Source organism: Watersipora subatra, chromosome 4, assembly GCF_963576615.1.
Source record: "Watersipora subatra chromosome 4, tzWatSuba1.1, whole genome shotgun sequence".
NCBI lineage: Eukaryota > Metazoa > Bryozoa > Gymnolaemata > Cheilostomatida > Watersiporidae > Watersipora > Watersipora subatra.
In genome coordinates, this window is record NC_088711.1 from 54393460 (window position 1) to 54405467 (window position 12008).

A 12008-nucleotide genomic window follows, 5' to 3' on the forward strand; every position below is an offset into this window, starting at 1 on the left:
TGCATTTCATAAAAACAGTGATAGGGTAGACAATTTGACTGTAATTCCGAGAAGCTCACTCATGGAACACAGTCTAAAAGGTTATTTCATTCCAACGTCTGCTCCACATGTTAAAACCATGCATAACACATAGAGCAAATATTCTCAAAACATAGTGCAATTCATTCTACAGTTCACAATCCTACTATAATTCCATCATAAACACTGCAGTTAATTATACAGAGCCTTAAATTTAATTGACATGCTAAACATGTAAAAAAATAAAAAAATCTCAAATAAGTCGTAAAAAAATTAAATCAATGAAGTAATAGTTAATGAAATGAGGTTGTTGCTGTCACTCCATCATGAAAACAAGCGAAAGATCAAACAGACATAGTGATGTATAGGTAGGAGTAGAGATATCTGTTGCACAACTTACTTCACCTGAGACTAGATAGAGTTTTCATTAGCTTATTTCATATGTTTTTTACCATTTTTACATTTTTTGCTTATGTTTTGGGCCACTTGTTTTACACAATTTCTGAGACTTTTATTTAATTTTCACCAACATTTTCAATTTCTTATTAAGCTGCAATAATTATTTCTTGGAATTTTACATCACATGTTAAAAAGACGATATGTAGAAGCGCTCATAAGTAGAGATTTCATTGTAATACCGTTGCGGCATACGGTCTGATCGTTTGGCATTCTTTCGCATACGCAGTAGCACTGGTAAGACAACTACGTATAAACTATTTTCATTAAAGCTCTGTAACTGATCATGTATTCGATTAACTGAAGGACAGTGTAATTAAAACTTCCATTTGAGTGGACATAGGACCTGTTTCCTCTAGGGGACGTAGCACATAGGACCTGTTTCCTCTAGGGGACGTAGAACATAGGACCTGTTTCTTCTAGGGGACGTAGAACATAGGACCTGTTTCCTCTAGGGGACGTAGAACATAGGACCTGTTTCTTCTAGGGGCCTTTGCTAAGAAATGCAGTCAATCAAAATACTCATACTAACTTACAGCTGCAAAATTTATGGTCAAAAAGGCAAATTGCTATTTAATTTCTAATTTCATCAAACTTGCATATTGCAAAACCGATGCCAGCAAAATCTTCCATTTTTTGCTACAGTAAAACTATGAAGCAACACCATTGTTCAATTTTTTGCAATATTCTCTGCTAGGAAATATAGTGGAGACTGTAGTACAATATGCTGTTGACTGTATATTTAAGGGTTCTTCTTTGTAGCAAATAATTGGTGAACCTTTTTCAGATTTGATTATCCCACCTAGACACCAGGATTCAAGACTAAGATGATATCCGTTATGGAATCCTAAAACCAAATCAAAGAAGGTCACATGTTAAAATTATTTAGTGTCATTCTAATCACAAGACCTCTTGCTAAAAGTGTGGTATTAGTGTTTCATCTTTTCATCAGAACTTAGCCGTACAACGAACACCATAACAAGGAGATAAGATAATAGGTGTAACCTTTAACAGCACAATCTCTGGCAGATGACATTTCATGTAACTTGTAACTTATGATTTTCCATATTAGATTCTACGAACAGGAAATAGAACTGCAGCAATGAAGTTTGCTAGATACAGTAGACACCCCTACAATAGATACAGTAGACACCCCTACAATAGATACAGTAGACACCCCTACAATAGATACAGTAGACACTCCTACAATAGATACAGTAGACACCCCTACATTAGATACAGTAGACACCCCTACAATAGATACAGTAGACACCCCTACAATAGATACAGTAGACACCCCTACAATAGATACAGTAGACACCCCTACAATAGATACAGTAGACATTCCTATAACACCAACAAAATGTAGAAAAATTGCATAAAGTTTTTGCTTCGTATTACGTAAATTTTTTATAATGTAACGTGTTAAGTCGGTGCAAGTTCTCCAATTCTATTTGAATAGCAAGAATCTTGTAGTTAACTTTAGAAATATCCCTTCCTCTCTTGCCTCACTTGGGTGAAAAATGGACGTGTAGAGTTATCTTCATTATATATATTTAAAAAAATTATCAAGAAAAAAGTAAACTTTTAGTAATTGCGCTACAAATTTGTTTTGTGCGATGCACTCATCAGATGCGGTTGGAGTCCAACCGCATCTGATGAGTGCATCGCACAAAACAAATTTGTAGCGCAATTACTAAAAGTTTACTTTTTTCTTGATAATTTTTTTTAAATATTTTATACTTCACTTATTATCTTTTAGGTTTTTAGTGTAGAATTCGCTTTTATATGCTTTTGCATCTGCTTTTAGTTACTATATATATATATATACACTTTCAAAATTTTTTTAAAGTTTAAAAGGCTTTTGTCTCTCTAGCTCAGTTAACTCAACTGATTAGTCAATGAGACGGTAACAAACAACAGTATGCCGGTCCTTATGTCAATGACATCTTATGTACACGCTGAGTATATCTATCTTTATGCTTCCATGACACTGGTGATACACAAAATTTGTGTCATCCGCAGGATGGAAACGACCAAAATCGGCAGGTCAAGTGAGTTTTGTTACACACAAATTTCTATCAAATGTTTCATGTTTGCGAAAAACGGAAACGGTACTTGCGAACAGAGCGCAAGAAAATGTTGTGAAGGCGATTCCATTTTAAGCATACTCCTGACTTGAGTCATTTTGATTTTGATTTGAGCAGTTCCGAGTGCACAGCTATGACCTCTGGCGTAGAAATCCTTATCATTTTTAACAAAGGTCCGGCGTTAATCGGTAACATGCAACTGTCCATTGAAACACTTATCACACAACTCAAGATGCGCATCATCCACACTATGAAAACATTGAGTATACCTATTGCTATAAGTATACCATAGTATAGTATACACTAGCGCTAGGCACGAGTAATAAAGCATTGAGTATACACTAGCGCTAGGCACGAGTAATAAAGCATTGAGTATACACTAGCGCTAGGCACGAGTAATAAAGCCCAGTAAACTCGCTGGTTTATCTTCTCTCAACTGTCGGGTAATAGAAATTTGAGCATTTTTATTTTGCGGGTTCGGGTTTTGACTTGCGAGTTTGAGTTTTCAAGAATTTCAAGAGTTTTCAAGAATGGAAAAAAGCTTGTTCTATTGCGCTCTTCGCGCTGTTTAACAAACCGCCTGTTAACGTTGCGAGCACGAATATCGGTCGATGGAAAATAGTAAAAAATAATAAATAAATTGAATAGAATTATAATTGCATTGTAAATTTTAAGATATGTCTGATGTTTGGAAGTTTTAGACATGAAATCCGCATCAACAAACCCGTTGGCCAAGAAGTACCCGTGCCTAGCACTAGTATATACGTACTAGAGTGCTGTTGTTGTAAGACGGTGCCATATATATATATATATATATATATAAACCAATATAGACAATATATAAATATATAATATATAAATAATATACAATACATATAATATATACAATATATAAATATATTATTAACCTTACAATATATAAATATATTGTAAGGTTTATATATCTATGGACGGCGCTCAGAGCTGTGGGAATTAGCAGATGCTAAACATGCTGCTAATTAGAAAACCATGCAAGGTGTCAGCCGCTGATAAATTTAAAGAAAGGCCTGTGAACCACACAGAGCTTTTTTATATGATCCATGTTGGGTTTTGGAGGTAGATATGTCTTTGTCTGCTATCATAACAATGTGACATCGGCATAGTTACGATTTCTATTGTCCACTAGAAATTTGGCCCTTCGCCGTTGATTAGGCTTGCTGGTTCATCTCAACTCATGAGTGTTTCTTATATGTAACAATACTATTACTAGAAATTCCCCTGTCATACAGCCCACGACCAAAGTGATATTGGAAAAAAAAGAAAGGGTACTGATGGTTGAGAAATGCAATATTAGCAGTCAAACGGCACTGCAGCGTAATAGGATAACTGCAATGGTAGCTGTAATGTACTGGGTGTAGGTGTTATTAGGTATGTACAACAAACAGCAATAATGAAAGGAAAAGATTATATGTTTGTATCTCTCCCCCTGCAATAGGAGAAATGCAATATTAGAAGTAAAATGCACTGATATTATTAGAATAACCAATATTATTAACATAGTAATACAGTAATAATAGAAAACCAATGCACAAAGTTGTTTACATTTTAAAACGTCATAGCAACCAATATCAAGAAGTTGTGATATTTATCTAAATTTTTAGAAAATCTATTTAACAAAGTTATTTAGAAAAGATAATAACAGTAACATATTGCCCAACATCGGTCACTATATACTTCGATCTTGTAAATTCGAATGACTATTCTTATAATTAAAATGAATAAAATCGAATAATTATTCTTATAGTTAAACATCGTAATAATCTTATAAGAATCGTTAGAAAAATACCATCGTCATTTCCTTTACTTTCACTGCTTTGAACATCAGTTGGAATACCAAAGTACTCATAGTGTCTAAAATGTCAGTTACTTTGAAATTGGCAAAAAAGAAACGATTACTTTTCAGTACTGCTGCGTTAGTCACAGAAACCTTCGGCAATTCGACAATGCTATAGACTGGTGAAATGTGCACGTTTTTCTCGTGAGATGTGCAGGACTTAATGGTTCTACTCTCTGTCTCACAGCCTTCTCAGCGTTTCGTTGGCTGGTCTTAATTTTGATTAAAAAAGGCTTGTCAAAGTTTTTTTAAGCCAAATTAATCTGTCTATTTATGTATAATCCGATCAGATGGGTAAGGTTTAGGATATTGTCTACGAATTTCAAAGACTTGGTAACATATTTAAATAGGTTTATATGTGTTTTGTGTCGTTATTATACATGTACATAAACGACTCCATTGAAAAATTATTAAATTCATTGATGAGATTTCGGTACAAGGGTTTGCGACAGCCGTTGATGAATAATTTTCGTGAGTTGTGTGCACATATGCATTTATCATAAAGCTCCCGAACAATCGCTTCCCTCGTGTTTGGTCGTGGGACTAGTTTTTTGATAAAAGCCTTTTCCTAGACAGCCACGCCTTAAGGCATAAGCGTATTATGGATGTGCAGCATGTTGCAATTGCGTATTAAATCCATTGTATTGAAAGATATGAAAGAATGAGATTACTAATATCAGTTGGCCTGACCTACAGTTCACCTCTTTAAAATAAAGATAAAATGCTGGTATTGCACCAGCTAACAACATCCCATTAGCGAAGGAATGTCAGTCTTCCAAATGTCTATTCATGATCATGTACATTTGATTTTGTTTTTGCATTTGGCAAACTTTCAGTATACTTGATAAATTGGCTTGGCTGCCACTCTACTCTGGGTGTGGACTACTTTGAATGGGTTTCGCGAACTTTCTCCACTGTAATTAAGGATACAGCGCACGCCCCTCTTTCCCATTTGATAGCGTTAAGGAGCTTCGCTACGTTTACTTATAAGCTTCAATTTCTTGTGCTGTCTCTATGGCTGCCAGCCAAAGTCGTTGCCATAGTCAGTTAAAATTGCTTCAGATCAGTTAGTAGCTTAACGTTCCATTTCCTGCCATGGTGCCATTGCGACATGGAACCCGCAATGGTACACTATGTCGCAGATCTCTAGCTAAGTAACCAAGAAAAATCTTCTGTTTCCTGAGCAGCTATTAAACTTAACACAAACCGTACGAATTTCATAAAAGGATTCTCGCTGTAAAAGTTAGGCAATGCGGATTAGTATGTACTAGCTTTTCATCTTTCACACAAGAGCTCTGTTTATTATTTATTGTCTTAACTTGGTCCTTCTAGACTAAAAAGCAATGATGCACAACCTTTTTACTCTCACGTGAGACGAATTGTTTGCGAGTATCAGATGGTTTGCCTTCACCGACTCCGATGCTCATTCACTCAGGCCCAGCTGATTAACTTAAGCATTCCATATCATAGCGATATATGTCTTATATGAACTTTCACAGTGAGCACTTCTCAGTACGATTTGTATAATATCATAAAGAAACTAAAACTGCGTTATGAAATACATTCAGTCAAATTTACTTGGACATTTCTCAACATTCATTTTTGTCTATAGTATATAGCTGTCACTGCAATCACGGTATTACTCAATCACGGTATTATTTTATAGTGTTGGCTCTCTGTCTGCCGAGGTACAAAAAAGAAAAAGAACATGTTCGAATTAAGCCACAAAAAACCTGAAACCAGTTGAAGTTAGAATCATGGACATCCTATTTAAATGAATGCTAATTGATGAATGATTTGGTGTTAAATAGTTGTCCAATCAGACGGCAAGTGGGCAAGTGTCGCGTGTAGACATTCCAAAAGTAAGCAACAGTTTTGTGAAGTATCAAGGGTACTTCTGCTTGAGACTTACATTAACTTGTATTTTTGCAATCTCATGCTCTTTGGCCGTTTGCTATAAAATTTCTGTACATTGATATTATTATTAGATAAGGATGAGTGAGCAAACATCCTGGAGTAAGATGCAGCCAGACTTGGCAAACCAAATAGATTTTTTGTTGTGAATTTTAATGGGAATTTTAATTACAAAATTTTGCTTGCCAAAAGCCTTTCAGTTTCAGATACACCTGTGGAACCAGTTTTATGGGCATACAATGCTATACGATAGACGCTCCTACAACATAAATAATCTGTTCCAGGAACGTTTATGTTGTAGGGATTTTATGTTATACAAACTGTAAAATACATTCAAATTGTCTAATCCGTTCCAAGATCTTTCTTAACTCATCTCCTTGGCCCTTCAAGAACGAAAAATTTTGGCGTAACTTTTTAATTTAATGATTGTGTCGTCTGTATCTATAGTATTATTGGTTTGTATCGACAAATTTTCTCTTTTTTCTTATCACTTTTACTTAGTTAAGGATCCATGATTACGTCGTGTTAAGGGGAGCCCTACAATGACAACCTAAAGACGCCTTCAATGTCATTGTCCATGATTGCGGTAATTTTACAATAGGTTAAGAAGAGAGCACACCTTTAATATCAATTTACATCCATCTTTTTAGACAGCCAGATATATTCTGTAAAAAAAACAATCAAAACGGACGGACACCGTTAGCTTTTTTCCGCCTGTTCGTTGTCAGGGTTTGAGGTTAGGATAAAAGATAGCTTTTAACGAGACTTCAAATCCTGACATTTCCCTGGCATACCGACACTAACACCTGCACCAATCGAGCACATTTAAGTATTTCCCAATAATTGCGCAGCTACTTATCCTCTGTGCTTTATCAGCACACATGACAATCTCTCACGGCAAACTAGGCTGCCAGGGTACTAGTATATATAATAGTAGACTAGTACCCTGGCATATTATATATATATATATATATAATATGTATATTATATAAGTATATGTATATAAATATATGTTTAACTTATAGAGTGAAGTTCCACTTCTACATATTTTATAATTTAGCTCAGATTTATCATTGAGCACTCTGTAACGAACTGTGCAGTATCTACTTTATGCATATACAGTGAAACATGGATAACTCGCCCTCGGATATAGCAAACACATGGTTAACTCGAATGGATTTGCTTGGTCCGTTCCCACGCAATGATAAATGGCTCTATATAACTCGAACTCAACACTGTTAATTCGAACTGTTTTTTGCCCAACGGCTACCGAAACGGTTGCTATCGCTTTAGAAAATCACTTTATTCCAAGCCATAGAGGTAAACTTCAACTTTTCGTAATTCATAAGCGTCGTTATTACCACCATCGCCAAAATATTTTTGTCAACGACTTTTCTAAAGGTTTGGTGAAATTTGATTTATACCAAACATCAGCGTAGCGATCGCCCTTCGAAAGCAAGGTAAGGTGAGGTAATCTTTGCATAAACTTCAAGAAAAATCGGCAAAATTGATCGTGGGTAAAACGCTTAAAAAAAAAGATGTCTTTTCTTTTGAGCATTTCAACAATGATCAAGTTTTGCCAATGTCAATCTAAAAAACGTCCTGGCAATAACATCACCTCAAACAACGAACCAATCTCAAGTGATAGAAAAATCTCTATACTTTTTGATAAAAACGTTTTAAACTTTACATTAGAAGCATTTAATTTGAAACAAGCCATTTGTGCTTTTGCTTTATATTATAGTTTGTATATGTACTGATGTCTTTTCTTTTGAGCATTTCAACAATGATCAAGTTTTGCCAATGTCAATCTAAAAAATGTCCTGGCAATAACATCACCTCAAACAACGAACCAATCTCAAGTGATAGAAAAATCTCTATACTTTTTGATAAAAACGTTTTAAACTTTACATTAGAAGCATTTAATTTGAAACAAGCCATTTGTGCTTTTGATTTATATTATAGATTGTATATGTACATGTATCTACTAATAAATAAGTAAATACATGGACTTGTGACAGTGCTCTGATAACTTGAACGCTCTGATAATTCGAACACTTTTGCTCGGTCCCTTGAAGTTTGAGTTATCCGAGTTTCACTGTATATATATATACAGTATATATAGTATATGTATAATATCTATATATATATGTATAATATACATGTATAATATCTATATATATGTATAATATATATGTATAATATACATACTTTATATATATATAAATATAAAGTATGTATATTTTACATGTATATATAAATCAATAAAACAAACTATAAAGTTAGATAAAACACTTGATTACTATTAGTTTCATGCTTGGCAGGAGCAATCTTCAGCATGTTGACCTTCTTCCAGTCTGTGAAGCAACTTAGTTGTTTCATGGCAGGAAGTCAACTCTCATTGGTAACGGGATTTGTCTCTCTTGCCTGCTGTGAGCTGCACTGATGAGGCTTCAATAGCCGAAACAGTACTGTGTGTAGCATGAATATATATATATTTATATATATATATATAAAAGAAAAGGTAGAGAAATATCTCCCTCTTGGAGAAGAAATTGAAAAATGCTGGAATGTAAGAACAACTGTAATCCCAATAGTCATTGGGGCACTGGGCGCAATAACACCGGCACATAAAATGTGGCTTGCCCAAATACCAACAACAATCAACTCAGGTGAGTTGCAGAAAAGTGCGCTATTGGGAACAGCTAAGATCTAGGGGCGAGTGCTCAAACTCCCAGGTCTCTGGTAGGAGACCCGAGTTAGAGCAGAATTTACCACCCATACGGGGTATCCAGGGTGAGGAAACAATTTATATATATATATATATATATATATGTACAAAGATGGAAATATATATATATATATATATATATAAATATATATATAAATATATATATATATATAAATATATATATATATAAATAAATATATATATATAGTACTTTACTGGCAATAATTTCATTTCAAAAATATAAATGTTTTTCAAATTAGGCCATACAACAATGATAGAAAAGGCAACAGTTAACCATTAAAAATGAATAAATAGTCTGACAAATAGTGTTTAATATGCCTTTCACAGATATTAGGTGGAAAATTGTTAAAACAGCTGGCAATGATATTTTCAAAATAATTCTTAGATGTATGTAGTCTGTTCATATCACACAAGTTGAAATGAGTTGAGATAACCGTGCCAATGACTTGTATCAAAGATTGAGTAGCGAGTAGTAAAATTGACCTTGAAACTATCGCTGTTTTGGTTAATATACAGCCTATGATTTTGTATACAACGCAAAAAACCCGTTGAAAACAGGTTGATAGCATTAATTGGCGCAACAAAATATTGCTTGGGTTGCCAAGTCTTAACGTCGGTGAACTAGAAAACGACCTGAAGAGATACTTTCTCGTTACAAAAAAAACAAATGCTTTTATTTACTGAAATTAAAATGTAGTAAAATTGGCCTCATCACTCAATCATAGCTAATCTGTTCTTCACACTTGAAATGCACAATCATAAGAGAAATAAAAAAAACATTTAATAAAGGATACCCTGCCAATGGTCATGGAAGAGTAGACAACTGAGCAAACAATTTTGGCTATAGAGTCCCTTTTGACAAGCAGCGAAAGTGCCAGTACACTTGCCAACAGGTGCCAGACTTATACGTGTCGCGGAATAGAACAAATCGAAGTCAAAACAAATGTTTTACTGCCAAAGTGTGTACAACGACATGCCAGGGAGTTGATGAGTATGAGAGAACTGCCAAGTGCCCAAAACTTTTTAAAAATTTTCCACCTTCATTGGCTTGTACTCAAGTTAGATTTTGGGACCATGATTTTGGTGCCATGTTCTCAGCAAAATAAGCGGGTAAACTTTCACAATGAAAGCTTTTACGCAGAAGTTGCAAATATATAACGGCTCTTTACATGTGGTTGTTAACTGAGGCATAAATTATGCTAGGACAATGATGAAAATATAACTTAGAGTTGTCTGTCCATAGCTACATGTGCTAATCGTTCCTGTAACAAATACTGGTTAGGTAAGGTAATGAGCACTTCCGATCGATCGCAACTTTTATCTTTCGTGTTGCTTATTAAAATTAGATTTATTTTTTTCTATAAATTTGCACAATCCATACTGTCATAAACACAAATTTCGCTACTTTGGAATATACCATAATGAGACGAGGGCCTAGAGCTGGAATGTATGGCGCCTTACAGTGCCTCGCGTTGCGCGTTCACAACTCGAGTTGATCAACTCGAGTTGCACAACTCGAGTTGTGAACGCGCAACACGACTTTTCAAAAGTAAGGCGCAATATATTGGTATTACGGTAGAATAACCGTAGATCTGGTTATATTAACAATGGTATATCAATAGACACCCGTTAGCTAATAGAAATTAAACTATGTATGTACTGTAAAACTAGAGCTAATAGCGAATTATTAGAATTATACTGTGCCGAGTTTGCAACTCGAGTTGTACAACTCGAGTTGCACAACTCGAGTTGTACAACTCGAGTTTGTAAATATAACTCGAGTTGCACAACTCGAGTTCATCAAAACCCAAGCCGAGTTCTTTAAACAGCAACTCGAGTTCAACAACTCGGCTTGAGAACATCTCATCGTTTCATTTTCTCTAGCTATATGGAATTTTGTGTGCATCATTAAACGCCGTTGAAATAATTTCTATGTTCATTTTGGTGTTCATTCAGTTTCTTGTCAGATTCTAGAGAGATGACTCTTTTCTTATTTGAAAAAGAAGTTGCCCGGCTGGCTGCGAATTTCTTTTTCCCAAACAGGTTTACATACGGCAGTAAAATTTTGGCTCATGTTTGGCTTTAGTAATTGAGCTTTAGTAACCAAAACTTACATCATTACATTAGAAATCAATAGTTATAATTAGAAAGGAACACAAAATTCTAAATAACGTAGCAAAACTGATGTTATCATTCAAAAAGTGCTGTTAAAACGTAAGAGGCGCTCACTTGAAACTCATTAATTTAAGCCATTTTGAATAATATTTTGGAATTTTGTGTTCCTCTCTAATTATAACTATTGACTTTCAATGTAATGATGTAGGTTTTGATTACTAAAACTCGATTACTAAAGCCAATCATGAGCCAAAATTTTACTGCCGTGTGTAAACCTGTTTGGGAAAAAAAATTCGCTGCTCGGTTCTCATATAGATTGTTTTTAGTTTGCTTTTTACATTCTACAATTGTTTTTGTCTCTTTATATTTATAGAAATGAATATGCGCAAATCTCGCCAATATATAATTTAAATATGTATACATATTTAAATCATTATTATTATTAATATTAAATTTCTGTAAATGAGACACCCCAATTACTCACTTTGCTTTCTTTACGAACCCGTGTTAGTTTTGCGTATAGGTAACACAACTCGAGGTCATAAACCCAGGCCGAGTTGTACAATTCGGCAACTCGAGTTGGACAACACGGCAACTCGAGTTGTACAACTCGAGTTGTGAACGCGCAACGCGAGGCACTGTAAGGCGCCATAGGAATGAGACCAAGGAATGCAGGGTCGGGCCAGACTCAGGGTCAGCAATGAGGATCAAGGATCGAGTCAGGCCGGGTCAGCACACGCGATTTTTTTTATTCATTTAAAGGTTGACTTGCAACAAAATTCACATTACA

At 34.8% G+C, this 12008-nt stretch overlaps 1 protein-coding gene across 1 annotated transcript in view; it reads right to left on the reverse strand.

Moving 5' to 3' along the window:
- LOC137393730 (phosphoglucomutase-like) overlaps positions 1-12008 on the reverse strand; it is a 65954-nt gene that overhangs the window by 19894 nt on the left and 34052 nt on the right. The gene's annotated exons all lie outside the window — the stretch shown is intronic.